Below are 16,714 nucleotides of genomic sequence, written 5' to 3' on the forward strand. Positions count from 1 at the left end.
GCAGTTTCTTTGAGTTACTGTATTTGTCTATAATAACTCCAGTTTATTTATTTTTTTATAATGATGAAATTTCTTTATTACCTTTAGTTAAATCACTTTCACTTTTGGATGAAGGAAACCGAGAACACCATATAATTAGTTATATAAAAAGTTTCTTATTAAAAAATTTACATTTTTATTTAAATAGCTAGAAAAAATAGAACCTAACTAAGTTTTTATTAAAAAAAAAAGCTAAAAATTTTATTGGTAGATATTTTCTAGGTTTGATAGATTTTTTTTTCAAGTGGATGGTAAGTATTTTTTTTGTGTCATTGGATCGTCGTGATCGTCGAATTGAATATTTGAGAAGCTCTAGCGAAGAAACAAAAGGTGATAGGACCTTCCACTTAAGCTTAAATTAAAGCTTGAACTTTGGACTACAATCCCTAAATATACCATCCCTGCATATTGAACCGATAGTCATAGAAATTTATTGAATAGCCAAAACTGATTTTGAGACTATTTTCAACAGCACAATTTTCAAGTATTTTTTTTTTTTTGTTCAATAAATGACTATAAGTGACTATCGGGTAAAGGTAAAGGGATCGTATTTTCAGGGATAGTCGTCGGACGTTCTAGCTTTAATTAAAGCCTAAGGGGAAAAACAATTTTTTTACACTTTTACCACGTATTTCTCAAAATCTGTAGCTCATTACGGATTCGTAATCAGCACAAGAAAGTATATAAAAATCTGTTTTAACATTTATAAACAATATATAACAATAAAGATTTTTTTTTAAGAAGTTTACCCAAAAATCTATGAAGACTTTTTATATAACCCAATTTATTAAAAGTTACGGCGCGTGAAATTTAAAATTTCACTGACTTATTAACCTGCCCTCGTATTTAACACGGTCCTTAACATTACATATGTATATACTAATATATAGTTTAAAGTACATTACTGCCACGTCATTGTTAACTCATTTTCTTGCATGTAAAGGGTTGCTTTTACTTCTCCACTGTTACTATGCAAGCTCCGTATTTGTACTTTTCTATATTCATTTATAGTATACAAAAGTATTTCATATATATATATATTTACATGCATACATACATATCTACATAAGTATCTAAACGAAGAAAAGTTAAACGTTTGAAAATCTCCACACTGCATAAGGGGAATTAAGAGCAAAGCATTTGCCCACTCACCTAGAATAAAAGTTTCACTTTTCTTCATCTATTCATATTCTTTGTTCATTTTCGCCGTAGGTATACATACATACACAGATAAAAAAAACACCTAATAAAAAGGAACCAAACTAATAAGATATCTCTACGGTTTTTTATTAAGAAGATATTCCTCATGCTTCCAGGGGGCAAATTTGTATAATAAAACCAAAAATAAATCTTTTGGTTTTTATAAGGTTGTCTAATTAAAACCTAAAAATTGGCATAAAAAAATTAACGCCGACCTGTTCTCGATCTCGTGACCTACACACGAAATCAAGAAGACATCCCTGTGGAATTTTCTTCGTTTTTTCGTCTGTTTTACCCCTTAGCCCAGAAATTTTTCATAAAGATAATCTTCTTGTTTATATGTGTCATATTTTTCTCTGTGTGCATATCTTATCGATCTATGCTCACAACTTTACAACCTGCCGGCTTTGCACTTATTGTTATCAATATTTTTATGCGAAAATATATTTTTAATACTGCCTTATTTTAAGCTTCTGTTTCTTAAGAATTGTCACTCAATCAAATCCATCCAATTAAGGTTGTCGCTTATTCGTTGAAATTTCCGACCAACTCAGCAGGTTGCAAAGGTTTTAAATTTCCCTGCAAGCATTATTATTGCCTTTCTTATTTTGTTTGTTGTTGTTGTTGTTTTATAAGCCACTTTTAATGCGATAAGCTAGTACTTTTGACTTTTCGTATTTTTATTGATATACCAGTGTTAAACGCTTGACATTTGATAAGCGAATTCCCACAGATATATATGCACGTATGTATATTTGTGTATGTATGTATTTATTGCATACATATATGTAGATACATATTTTTGTTTGCACCCCAAAAGAGCAAGCGACTCAATGAATTGGCAGCACCTTAAGAGTAACATTTTCACACAACCCCTTCATATGACCAAAGTTGCTTGCTACTTTGCTACTTAAAGGCAGTATTAAGCAGCAAGAATGCGGTTTTCCCACAACCCCTTCAAAATTCATTTACGTAAAAGTAGTGTAAATGTTTTTAATTATTTGAATACTTCGTTGCTACGACACCAGCCAACTCTACTCCATTCCGGCTGGCTTTTTGTAATCCACTCTTGCACTTTATTTCATGGCATTTCGCACGTTTCTCAGTTGCCACCCATTCACCCGCTATGCATGTAATTTTAATACTCGATTAAAGCCAACAAAAGTCAACGCTAAAACGTTTTAAATTGCAAGCAGCCAACGCGCAGCAATCCCGCGCCCAGTTTGCGCCCTTATTGCTTAGCCGCCCTTTCTGTATGCAAACAGTCTGTTAACCTCTTTGACCACTCGTCGCTAGTGACCCGTACAGTCTGTCTCCTGCGACTGTGATTTTTTGTGTGCTTCTCCTGCAAATACCGACCTCTCTTTTCCTCTTTTCTTCTCTGTTGCATTGCATTTTGTCTGGCTCGCTAGCTTTACTAGAGACATTCTAGTCAACCGAAGTGACCAGCTGAAAATTACGACATTCACATTGCCCTGACCTCTTTCGGTTTTGGCCAAGGTAACGAAAAACCCCAACAAAACAACAAGAATGTATGCAATGCAGTGAAATCAGACCACTAAAAAAATAAAAGTATCACAAAATATATGCAGCAATGTGAAAATAAAAGGTAACAACAACAAACCTTTAATGCATTGCGAAAAAAACTAAACTTAGCGTAAATAAATCAATACTTGCCGTATCAGTTTCCAATTGGCGGCTTGGGTGGGGTGATGTGGCTCGAAAGCCGCAGTGGATTGCGCTGAGTGGGAAAAATTCTTACCTTTCAATGGCTGCTAAAAACAAATTTTATTGCTGCGGTGCAACGGTACAGCGCTGGCATATACATACATATGTAAGTACAAAAGAAGCATTCGTTCGGTGGCTTATTTCATTGCAGATTAAAATAGCAGACAATTGAGCCGTAGACGAAAAGCAGAATCAGCGGCTATTCGTTCATTTGAATGTATGGCTTGTGGCATGTGTAAACAGTTGTCTAAATGCTTAAGCAGCAGTTTAAAAACAATTGGCTTAGTAGCTTTGTATTCGGATGAAACTATTATCAGGCCATAGTAGTATTATTCGACATAAAATAAATTTAAAGTAGAACTATGTACTTAAATTTTTTGTGACTTTATTGAGGGAGCGAAATATGTACATACTTAAATGATTAACCGTCGATAGGTTTTACCAACACACCTGTGTTTGTAATTGGCAGGGAAAGAAATTGAGTTCTCAGTAGAGGCGAAGTACATATAGGGAACACTGACGAAAAGGCTCTATTAAAACTCACAACTTTCGAATGTTACCAAAAAGAGACTTTACGGTAAAAAAAATTGAGGACATCACCCATCGTCGTCGAACCCGTGTGGCACTGGCCTGGTGGCAAAAAGCTAAGCAAGTTACCGCGGGCGATAAATCGAGCAAGCTACACCGTTTGCTCTACGTGGCCATTATAGAGCTATGCGCACCAGCCCAACGGATTCCCTCGCAGGCATTCCATAACTGTCGATTCTGTTTGAAAAAGAGGGCTTCAGGAGCGCCCTACGCCTGTCCAATGTAATCAAAGCATGAAAAGTGTGGGTCTTCGTGGTCACTTGGAGGTCCTCAAACTATTCCTGCAAGATATCAAACTCACAAACATCATGCTACCGGAAGGATCCTTCGACAAGCCCTGCATGGCGAGATTTACTGAAAGTGACTGATGTGAAGCAATAATATCTATGGTCCCAAATATGGTTCCCATCCATACCATATATATATATGGACGAATCCTCGTGAAATAGCTGCCAATGCACACATATGTACATATTCCGTGTCTTCACTATCGAGGTCTGTGTTTGAGAATGTTGAATAGCCTTTGCAACTGAAGTGGTAGTGTGAAAGACACCGAAATTTCGACATTTTTCTCGAGCTTCAATATCATTCATTAGTAAAAACGACTATTTTTCGCCATACATTTTCTTTATATTACTATTTTATTAATAATTATTAAACATACTATTGACTTTCCCAGTTTAACTCGAAAGAAAGATTATTAATATCTAAATATCTTATATATACTTTTTATCTAGAAAATTGGTGTCTAAGAGACTCCATGCCAGAAAAATAGAGAAATTTTAGTCAGGTCAGGTGCGGAGGTTTAAATGCGTTAAAGCCATTTAGAATGGTATCAAGGCTTTCAGATAGTTTTAAAGCTTTTTTGTACCACCTACTAGCCAACAATAAAGTAACGCTGTATCGTACATAAACGGAGAATATATTGAGATATAAAACGCCTTAAAAAAAAAACTCAAAAACCCACCGATTTATAAAACTTTCTAAGCTTAGATGCGAATTACTAGATCAAAACTAAAAGAGCCAATCTCCCAAATGACTGTAAAAAAAAGCTTAGTTACGCATCCAGTTTAAAAATTTCTTATGGCGTTTTCTTTTCTACCGAAAAGTTTTACCTTTTCATTGCTCTCTTCTCACAAATACTAAGCAGAGGACAATGAAAAGGCAACATTTTTGCGGAAAAGAAAACGTCATTTGAAAACACTAACTCTTACTAAGCTTATGGCATCTTTACCCATTTGCAGTTACATTTAGTATACATACTTACATACATACACCTATAACTAGCGCAGAAAGTAAGAAAGTAGTACTGGTTTTGCTTCGATCATTCAAACAGATTGCGAAATGCGGCAATAATAGCAAAAACTGTAGAACAAACAAATAGCTTAACGTCAAGTGGAAATTATGACGTTTGTGGGGTTTCATGAAACGTTTTAATGTTTTCATTTGCTGAACGGGTTCATGTTTACATCGTCAATTTAGAAAGAGCTTATTGAGAGGCTTTTATTTACTCTAATAGGCATGCAAAGGCGAGGCTTTAGGGCGCATGGAGACAGACAAATATATGTACTTACAAAAATTCTTTAGTTCTATATGGAATTTCCTAAATACTACAGCTATATTGCATACATACTTGTATAAGTATGTATATATATTTCATTTTGTGAAGAATTATAAGTACATATGTATGTCTTTGCAGTAGCCCCGTTTTTACTCGCGTTCACTGTGCTTTGCTCATTTACTAGCAGCATTTTTAGCATCTTTAGACAAAGTTTTTTTTTACAGTTTGTTACAACTAATGGAATTTCAGTTAATAACATTTTTAACTGATTTTAAGTCCCATTTTAAAAATTTCATAAGACATTTCATATAACATTTTGCGTGTTCAAAGAAAAGCAAAACTCCATACGAATCAAAGCGATTCGATCTTTATTGAAAGATTACGTACTAAGTTTATCCTTTTCGAAGCAGTGTATTTCAAATTTCTCGCGCAACCTGTATCAAAATATGAGTTTCCATAAAAAGTGGACTTAGCCACGCTAAGTTAGCGATATTTACCATGCACAAATACACCCCGTGCCAAAATTATAAACGCACCACAAAAACTCAAGCTTTTTCGGTAGATTTCGTAGAAACATTTTAGTTATACAGTAACTTTAGTAAATTTAACTGCAAAAAAAAAAATAAAAGCAAAAATAAAAAAATTTAATAAATTTTTTTGACTTTTTGACGATTCTCAATTTGTAAGAAAAAAGTATCAAGCAATGCTTTAAGCAAAGAATCAAGCTCATTTCTTCTAAGGCTTAGCTTTATCATGTCGATAAACAAATCGCATGTGCTTTTTAAATATTCGACAGAGTTCTAAAGAAACTTCTAAAATCGCTCAAACTAAACACTTCACTACGAACTCAAAAATATTTATTATATTTAATACTTTCAGACGTTGTACGATTATTTTGCTAAATCAGTGATTCCAAACAAAAGTGCTACTAATGACCGAACAATAGGCCGATGCCTGAGAATCCTTTGAAAAACACAACAATGTATGTAGTCGAAATGCGTCGCGTCGACAAACAAGACTAAAGGAAAATGTTGCCAAATGTCAATGCCATATTTACACTGAACGAACACATTTATGCATGCGCATATATGTACAACAACAGGGGGGAAACAAAAAGTGTGTTGGCATAGATTTCAACATTATAAGACCTAATAAATGGTTCAGGTAGCTAATAAATGTTTTTGAAAACTACCTTTCTACATTCTTACATACATACATATACACGCTTGTGCGTTTGTATTTGCGTCAATTTTTGTGCATACAGCCTGTAATCCCGCTTAATGACGCCAGCATTTTGTGCCCCGGCGGCAACAAATTCATTGAGGAGTAAAAATTTTAGTGCTTAAGCTGCTGTTAATATTTTGATATTTTGCGGTTGCTATAGGACTACCACTCAAGTGCTATTGACATGCATCCATACATACATATGCACAAGCCCATGTATGTATGTATGTATGTATATGCAGCTGGGCATTTGCTGTAACCGGCAGTTAGCCTAATCGTTAACCCGCAACTTGACGGTAACGCAGCGTGTTGACACTTGAAAATGAGAATGTCAAATAAACGTATGCAAGGTATGCATGTATTAGTGTATCCTTGTTCACTAGGCTGGGTCACGAAAAAAAGCTTGCAACCCATCCCCTTCTACATAATTTTAAAGCTCACTTTGAGACGATTTGGGAATCGGCGTCGAAATAGTCCGCCTTCGCTACGCGCTGAAAAATCAAAGGGGAAGTTTCTTCATAACGTTTTTATTTGTAGCAACATTTCAAAAGGTAAAATATCCTTGAAAATACTTACAGCCAGTTTCACGAAAGCAATTAAAGCGAAAAATTAATTTCATATTTGAATTTATGTTGAAAACTGACTGTAGGGAAAAAGCAGTAACTGAAAAAATTTTCAACTTTACTATTTTCATTAATTTTTATTGATTTTCAGGATATTTATATATACATACATAACTCCCAAAAATCCTCTTCAAACCTTAAAATTGCTAGTCTTTGGAGCCTCTAACCACGTCCCGCATCACAGAAATGTTTAAGACACCAAAATCCGGTTGAAGTTAGCTTTCAAACTTGAGCCATATTAATGGATTTTTTTTCGTGTACTGACCGACCCGGTCTAATGTATACATTTATGGGAAGTGTTTCTATTGAAGCGCTTAATATTCATTTTTGTTGCATTTGCGTGATTTTCTACATCGTATGTCCTTAAGTATCCTTTTATATACATACATACACACATACATTCATACATTCATACATATGTTAACGTGTAGCCCAAGGCATTAATCAATGCAGCCAATTAGATTTAAATCTTGCATGCATGACTGATCTGGGCAATTTGAATAGTTAAATTTTCTTATTTCAGCATTTGACAGTGAGGCAAACACACTCATACATATCCATACACACTCACATCGTTGCCTAATAACAAATGCAAAATTTAATATTTTCTATGATTGCTTTTTACCGTACACAATTGTTTGCATTTGTAATAATACCCGAATGAGTGAGTATCGCATTGAGTTAATTATGTATAATGCCATTCACAGATTTGAATATAAACATACTAATATTATATACATTAGGGTGATCCTTAAAACATCCTACAAGGTGGTATCAGTTGTGACAGCTCGATTTGGCACTGCCGTAGCTCAGTAGAATAAGAAGAAAAACGGGAAGAGATTAATCCCCATTTGGGGGAAAAATATAAAATTTCATATTTTCTTCTAAACCAAATTTGCTTTTTTATAGTATATTCGTAACGAAATGAAATAAAATAAGATAAAATACCTTTTTGAGAAAACAAAATGTGTATACTGAGAGAAAAAAAACTCAACGATATTAGTTGCGTTCGCGTAGCTGTTAATTGTTCATGTTTAACCAAAACTTACAAGTTTTTGCGTTCGCGTACGCAAAAAACTTGCAAAGTAGGGGAAATTGAGAGAGCAAAGTGACATTTCAATTTGAGGCGAGCTGCTGGTTTCTGCTGGAAAAATTTTTGCCAACAGCAATTTGCCAACAGGAAAACAGCTGATCAAAAACAGCTGGTTGCCATTAACGCAAATCACAAAATTGAATTTGATGGTTTGGAAGTTAAAAATTACAAAATGCGACTAATTAAACTTGTAAGAAATAAGTAGTTATTTATTTAATCAATAAACTGTGTCAGTATAACTCTTTGTGATGACTTTTCGTACGTTTTAAATTTTACACTTTTGAATGTAAACAAAAATTATATCATGTGTATTTGTATTTGTATTATATCAGCTGTTCGTCTAACATGCAAGTATCTGCAAATTTTCTGTTCGCGTACTGTTTTTGATATTTCTCTCTTGTGAGAGAACAGATGACATTCCGCCGGAATTTGGCAGTTGGTTGGTTTTAACTGGAGATTTTAAACGAACGCACCTATTATTAGGCAAAGAATTGTTAAAGAAGTAGCATTGTTTCCCTAAGGCAGTCAATATGGCGGCATTAGAGCGAAAAGTTGCCAACCGATAACTCCTTGTATTATTGCATCATGTATTCTACGTACAAAATAAAAATTTTCAAATTTCAAAATTTTTAAATAATAATAAAAATAAATAATATAAAAAAAAAACTTTTTAATATACAACGCTTATATAAATGGACTAAAAAGTAGAAAATATTTCTCAGTCCCATAGAATTTGTTTTGATAACTTTTGATTTTGAAATTTTAGCAAAAGTCATTATAAACAATCTATGAAATTGAAAATGAAAAACGTGGAGCGCATGCAATACAAAGCATTCGATTTAATTGACAATAGTCAAACTACATAACGTAGACCTAAAATTTCTACAGCGAGAGTAGAACTTTGAAATCGATTTTAAGCGGTCGTTATTCATATACCCACATACATACATACATATATTACTTTTCATATCAATTCAAGTGTATTACATGCGCCCCACGCTTTTCATTTTCAATTTCATAGATTGTTTATAATGACTTTTGCTAAAATTTCAAAATCAAAAGTTATCAAAACAAATTCTATGGGACTGAGAAATATTATTTTCTACTTTTTAGTCCATTTATAAAAGCGTTGTATATTAAAAAGTTTTTTTTATATTATTTATTTTCTACTTTTTAGTCCTGTCTGAATAAAATTTTGCAATAGATATTAAAATAATTCAACGATATTAATAGAAAGGTGCACACACATGCATTTACATATGTATGTACATACAAACGAGCACCAATTAATTTTATTTAAAGAAATGGCGTGTCGTCTATTTCCGCTGTAGCAAACGTAGTACATAGGGCGACATCTAGATGTCATCTACCTCGCCCTATTCACTACAGATGTCGCCCTATGCACTATGATTTTTTATAGGAACTTTTCAAAGCAAAGCTTTATGGTGTCGGACACATAACATTGAAAGTTTCTGGATCCACAACATTGAAAGTTTCTGGACGCACAACATTGCAAGTTGATAAAAGCGTTGTAATAATAATTTTTTTGGGCTCGCTACCAGGGCTTTCCATATTTTGTTATCGAAGAAACGAGTTAAAAAATGCTCAGGAAGTCCATACTAAATCGCCCCACATGAGGTTTTTCATATTTGTAAACCAGATTTATTTAAGGTAACAAAATCAACGGAAATAAGGTCAATTAACACTATTTCGTATACTGGTTCCCCTATTCCGAGTCGGTCGAGAAATCCCAGTTTGGTTACGAACTTCAATTACACTCTTGGTATTGTGATTCTACTTCCGGAACAATTTCGTGCTAATTGCACATACCGACATGCAATTTTTTTCTGAGATAAAGCGGGTCATTTCTAATGGATTTTGTTGCTGAACTCATCTCTGAAAAATATGCACAGGATTTTAAGATATATCTCTTGTCCTTTCACATGCCGCACAGTGTGCTTTTTGAACACTCCATGGGAATTAATCGTAGTGCTTTCGACAGAAGCTGTATTTTGATATGAAACAAAAAGGTTTTGAAAGCTAATGTATGTCGTTTTCACGGAAAAATATTGCCATTGACCTTAAATAAAATGGTCAAAAATAGTGTTCTTCGAAAAAAAATATGCAAAACCCACCGGACTTATTCCAAAAAACAAATTCCTTTTATTATAGATTTTAAGACGAGAAACACTATTAAACTGTTTAAAAAATGAAAGCAAATTTGAACATCTCAATTTTAAAAATGCATTATACATTGCAAGTACAGGTGCACTAAGATCCTGCCCAGCAGAAGCACCTGAAACAAGTGGCTATGAAATGGGCGGTCAGACACAGAGAGTTGGGCCTTTGGGGGACCAGACATTTCGGACATGGGTTGCTCATAAATCAAGTGCAATTAATTATGACGACAGACTACAATGTAGGCAATTTGAACTTCAGCTGTAACGTGCAAGTGTTATTGGCATCCAGAAGGGGCTTGAGATGAAACCGGGTGGCCGACGGAGAGGCGTTCTCTCTATACACCGGCGGAACCAAGATGGATTGCGGTGTGGGAGCGGAAGGCTACTCTGTTTTCTCTCTCTACGATTGGGAAGTGATACAAAAATCTTGTCAACGGAAGTTCTAGGAATCGAAGAAGCCTGTAAAATCTACTAAATCCAAGCTAATTAGGGAATACAAAGTGATGCTGTGCTCAGTGTCTCAGTCAACTACCATCTCTATTGTCTGGGTTCCCGGACATAGGAATATAGAATGCAATGAGAAGGTGGATGAGCTGGTGAAGGCAGACTCCGGTTTAGATGACTTCGAAGTGGAGATACGGGGTTGCCCCCTTGGAATAGTCCAAAGAGAGATTACTTTGCATTTCCTACCGATCTATCAGGAACTGCCATAAGCTAAATCGGCATAGTGCATATGTGCATAAACAAAATATACCCTGCGATAAATGTATCAAAATGGCGCAAAAACGCGCTAACTGTGTTCTTGACAGCGACTAGGAAGCACTGCAACCAACCAACCAGCAGAGTAATTGCTCTCTCTGCCCATCGCCGATTTAAGGCAACCAGAAACTCATTCTTGAAGGTACTGTGCAAGGCGAATTTATACAAGGTGGTGTTACTGGCGAATTTAGATTTTTCTGTGTTCGTTTCTTAAAATGTAACACTCCAGTAAGGCAAAAAAGGCACATTCTCTGCCCTTTGAATCTTTGTCAGGGAAGATGGTTGCCCTAAGAAGACCAATATTTTTAAATGCGTGAGCTGGACAAGGACAATAAGACATAAAACGTGCCCTTTTAAAGGGTTGAGTGTAACATTAAAAGCATTCTTGCACCGTGGAAGGGCAAACTTTTTTTGAAGAAACGAAATCACCATAAGAGTTTGGAGTACAATTAAATTCAAAATTGCTCGGCTTTCCGCACGCCAAATCTTTAATTCCATACGCATATTAATTATAAAACGTCTACGTTTAACATATTTTGTGCATTAAAAGAGCACTTTATAAAAATTATTGCCTACTTCAAAAAGCAAAATGCAAAAGCATTAATAAATCATATTTCCCACAACTTTAACGAAAAAAAAAACTCGACCAACCCTTCAAAAAAAGGACGAAAATTTTGCAACAACCAAAACCTGTCAAACCACAAAAGATCCACAAAACAATTCATTAAAAATTACCAACATTTTCATGAGTGTGAGGATTGCAGCGCACAATATACATACATACATACATAAAAATGAACCCAACGCATATCTACATGGAGTTCAGTGTACATGGAGCAACAAGAAGAGGGTGGCCTGTGTCCAAAGCTTTCGCCTTTGCGTGCGGAAGTGGAAGTGGGGTAAAACAAAAGCAAAACCACTGACAACGCGGCTTGTATGCGATACATTGTTATCGTTGTTTTTGCTTAACGCTCCAAGCGACCGGTGGTTAGCTGTTATTTTGCTCGACCGTTTGTGGGGAGTCGTCTACTGTTAATAGCTTAAAATCAACATGGCCACCACAGCATTTCCGCCTCAAATGACACCAAGCGCTCTGCGGATGGAGTAAAAGAAGCCAAATTCATTTGTGTTTGTGTGTGTGTGTGTGTGAGGCAGCGCATTGCCGCAGGTAAGCAACCAAATGCGCGCCACAGTCATTGGATTTATTTCACTTTATTTTATAGGCATTTTAGGCAGAGTTAATGGCAGGCTACTCTGTGAACACACTACTGCAAGTTTATTTTAAATTGTTGGGTCGAAATGTTTGTATATTTTTTTTGTTTTTATTTACGTGAAGGCAGGCCCGAGCAATATTTCTATGATTTACCGCGAAATTCGGTTGACAATTCGCTGATTTAAATGGCCGTAATTAGCACAACAAAAGCTACAAGCTGTACTACTAATAAAATAAAGCTCTTGAAGTGACAGTTTTGACCCGCGGCGGCGGTAGTCTGTTACAGGATATCCCATTAACTAGAAGGTGGAAGGAAATCAAAGAGAAGGGAGGAAAAAGTGCAAAGCATAAATTGCTATGCCATTGCTTTAAGTGAGCAATACTGGGCGGCTTGCTGTCATGGTTGTGGTTGTTTTTGCATTCATTATTAATTTTGTTGTTTAAATTTAAGGACCCAAATTAATCTGCCACAAATATCACAATTGTCATGTTGCAAACATGAAATAATTTTGAGATAATCTGTAATATTAATTTCTCAGCTGCACGTGCCTGCAACGACACGCCTACCGCCACCCATTGTAGCACTTCGCTGATGGCTGCTGCTATGGAAGCCAAACCACAAGGAACAACAATAATGTTGAGTTTTTTTTTTAGTAACACGCCTCTCTCCCCTCCTCCCCCCAGATTTCGATCGAACATATGCACTCTTGTGAGAATTATATTTTTTAAATTAAATTGTAAGCGCATTTAAACAACAAAGCAAGCGTTACACGCTCGCGAACGTTCATCAGCGATAAGCATCGCGAGTCAATTCACAAATTGTCCTCAGATGCCTAACTGACTGCTTGTCGCTCTGCCAATCTGTCAAGCAGCTAGTTACTATAGTCTCATTTAGTCGACAGCCATTTGGGAATTGGGCCAAGCTGCGCAGCATTGAAATCAAGATCGGTGTTTGATTTCCTTAAACGAAATACAATATTTGCCATTAAATTACTATGGGATAGTAGATACATTCTGATATAAACATATTTGGCTTCCAATATACCATACATACATACATAAATATGTATGTATATGTTGCTATAGATGGTCATACATATGTATGTATGTATGTATGTTTTTCGCTCAAAAAGGATCAACGACACCGGCGCAAATGTTAATCCCCTTTTGAATGATAAGATTATTTTGCTTTCTACACTCAAATCGCATTCCCTGTCGCCCTCCCCTCCCTGATGCATTCGGCGAGTTGAGCAGCCTCTGTGTCCTTTTTCAAGCGTATGTTTGCACATCTACTACATATTTAAGCATACAAAATAAAGTAGCGCATAGAACAGCAATTGGATTGTAATTATGCGATAATTACAATTGTAAGCGAACAAAAATCGTATAATACGCGCACTCACACACATGAAGGTAAAGGTTAGAGTTGCGCGAATATACTGTATACTTGAGTACACTTATGTAAAGGAAAATAGCATTCACTCAAAAAAAGTGGTAATTTTTTCCTGGCGTTGCGAATGATTTCCTCGCACATGTATCTGCGATCACCAACGCACAGTGGTGCCAAACTGGAATTTACTGTTCAAAATAGACCAGAGCTTTCAATTATTACTAATTCTTGACTAAGTGCAATGAAAGCCGCAGTTTTGAACGGAGGTGATTCTCTTGCTGCTGTAAATAAATGTTACGTAAGGAAAACTAGCTAAAAGTAAATATAAGGTTCCCAAAAAAAGGAAAAATTGTATAAGCTCAAAAAGATAATTGAGTAAATTTTCAAAAAATTTCCACAAAGTTTTAAACTTTTTTAATACTTTTTAAAGAATTTAGGTATGTACGCAGTAGGGCTGCACTCTTAGCTCGTTTGTGTTACTAATTATCTCCATTAAAAAATCGTCGAACACATTTCGTAGGGAAGAAAATTACTGACAATGTCAACAAAATAAAATTGTCAAAAATCAGTGGCTACTTAATACCTGCACTATATTTATTACACCAAGTTTAATGGGCTACACATCGGTGAACTGAAAGCATTTCTAAGATAAATTAATACAATTTTTACTAAAACTAAATGATTATTTCGTCGCTCGAATAAAGAAACAGTGTAAATGCTACATACACTATTATTCAATAATTGCACCATTGGATAGACAATCCTTTAATCTATTAGAAAAAAACTTAATATATCTCTTTGGCTCACTGATTTATTCGCGAAAAACGAAATTGTGTTTGTAGGGTTTGTAATGGTTTATAAAAACTTCCAATTCGTTTTTCTCAAAACTATACTTTTCATGTTACACTATTTCATTATTCCAGCGACGATTTCTAATCTTGCACAAAGATTGAAACTTGGATTTATACGGTTTTTTGTTAAAGAACATACAATATTTTAATAAAAAAAACAATAATTAAAATTAAAAAATAATAAAATAATTTTTTTGCTATTTATTGGCCGTAATCGTAATTTTTCATTAAAAACAGTGTTGGCAAAATTTTTATATGATTAACGATTAAAATGTTAATCGCGATTGACGATTAAAATTAATGAATCGCAATCAACTGTACGATTAATAATTTAATTTTTTTAATCACTAATCGTTTAATCGCTCTTACGATAAACTGTTTCATCAGATTAAAATTAATCATGATTAACTGTAATCGGATTGAATTTAATCGAATTAACTAATTGATTAAAAAATCAATCGATTAGTGCCAACACTGATTAAAAACAGCCTTGACAAATTGTTAATATGTGTGTGTCGCATAGTTAGCATCAGTTCGACAGTTCGTACCCTCCCGATTAACGACAGCTGTTTTCGCTGTGCCAAGCTTCAAAACACAACTAGTAGCCCTTGTCGCACATGTTGACTCTGGCGTTGCGCAAAGATTATAGTTTACGGTTCTAGCGCCTCAAATTTGAGATCACCTGGATATATGAATTTCGCGTACTCAAAACTTTAGATATAATTTTTGTTAAATTTGAACTTTAATAAAATAAGGAGAGTTAATTGTTTAATTGTTTTCCCATTTCCCAACAGACGAACCGAGGATCGAGGTAGGGTACACCAGGGCTCCAAAAGTTACAAAATTTAGTTACCCCTGCCCCAGCATTCGTTGCGCAAATCACCGAAATGGTGCGTGCTGTTGGCTTTCACTCTCTCGAAAATCCGGTCGTGGTAGGAGAATTAGCAAACTTACAGCTTTTCGCTACATATGTATGTAAATTGATGAATCTCGCCCTGATTCGTAACTGCTGAAACATAAATTTGGTGCCTGAACATCGCAACGTTAAATTTACTATCTAGTTGCGTGGGTTTAACGGGTACTATGGCGCACCAGTAACTACGGATTTTCCTAAACGGTTTCTACAGGCTCTATCTATTTTCTTCCTGAAAAAGTAAAGTGAAAAACACACTTATAGCTGAAATACAATGCCGGCGAACGGCGAACTCACCACAGCGAAATTCGCGCTGTCAAAATTAGAACACCCGCAAGCATATGAAATTGAACACAGCCAAAGCAAATGCGAAGTTCGCTTGGCGGCGTTTCATGGCGATAGATTTATTTCTATCGCTCTGCTGGGCGATGACAGCTGTGCGTGCCAAAGGTGGCCGTATTTGTTTTGTGCTTTCAAAGTTTAAAAAGAAAACAACCTAAACACGATTTTTTTTTTGTTGTTTGAAAAATATAGTTGTGGATTCGTTAAATCTGGCTTGAAACAAATTATTTATAATAATCTTTCTTTGTTTTACATTTATATTTGTTATCATTTCCTCATTTCTAAATATGGTTTAGTTTTTTCTAAATATGGTCACCCAAATTATAAAGGCGACCAAATGGGATCAGCTGTTTTCGCTACCGCTCTAATTCTGTCTAAGTAGGCGAAATAGTTGGGCGAACGGTGAACGACAGCATCGCCCAATTCGGCGAAGTTTGCCGTTCGCCGGTATTGTATTTCAAGCATTACGAGGATGCGCGAACGACGCGACGCGGGACCGCCGTGGTGTTATGCACTTTTAAAGTTGTATACTATGTTCATGACCATGATTCAATAATACAAGGTTCGATAAACTGACAGTTGTCTCTCTCGCACCGCTCCCTTAGCAGTGGCACCGTNCGTGAGCTAAAAGTGAGAATGTGTTAGTGTGCCTAATTCATTTTGCATGCTGTCGTGTTCTCATCGCAGCGCTCTCGCTTGTATACGTACACGCGACTCTTACGCTCTTTTAGCACCTGCTAACTCTCTGCCCATGCCTGTTCATGACAATGACCCGAGACGATGTGCATTCGCAGCGCATGTATTAGGAGATCAGCACTTACCAGTGTCAGCGAGCAAGGTGCAGCTATTAAAACATGTACACGACGAAAGAAAACTTGACGCCTACGAAAGCATGTATATTTGTAATGACAGATCGGCGATGAATCTAGACAAGGGGAACATCGAATCGGATTTGTTTTGCTTGCGCCGACGGCAGTCACACTAGTTTTAAGCTTGGTATTTATGTAATT

General features: G+C 35.6%; 1 long non-coding RNA gene across 1 annotated transcript in view; it reads left to right on the plus strand.

The window, feature by feature from the left end:
* Positions 1 to 11,372, plus strand: part of LOC108367384 (uncharacterized) — a 16,204-nt gene extending 4,832 nt beyond the window's left edge. The window contains exon 3 of the long non-coding RNA XR_001848242.1: positions 11,362 to 11,372. This is a non-coding gene — a long non-coding RNA (uncharacterized LOC108367384). The remainder of the gene's footprint in view (positions 1 to 11,361) is intronic.
* The last annotated feature ends 5,342 nt before the right edge of the window (positions 11,373 to 16,714 follow it).

This window comes from Rhagoletis zephyria, unplaced genomic scaffold (assembly GCF_001687245.7).
Source record: "Rhagoletis zephyria isolate East Lansing unplaced genomic scaffold, Rhagoletis_zephyria_1.1 Rzeph_scaffold_02661, whole genome shotgun sequence".
Taxonomy (NCBI): Eukaryota; Metazoa; Arthropoda; class Insecta; order Diptera; family Tephritidae; genus Rhagoletis; species Rhagoletis zephyria.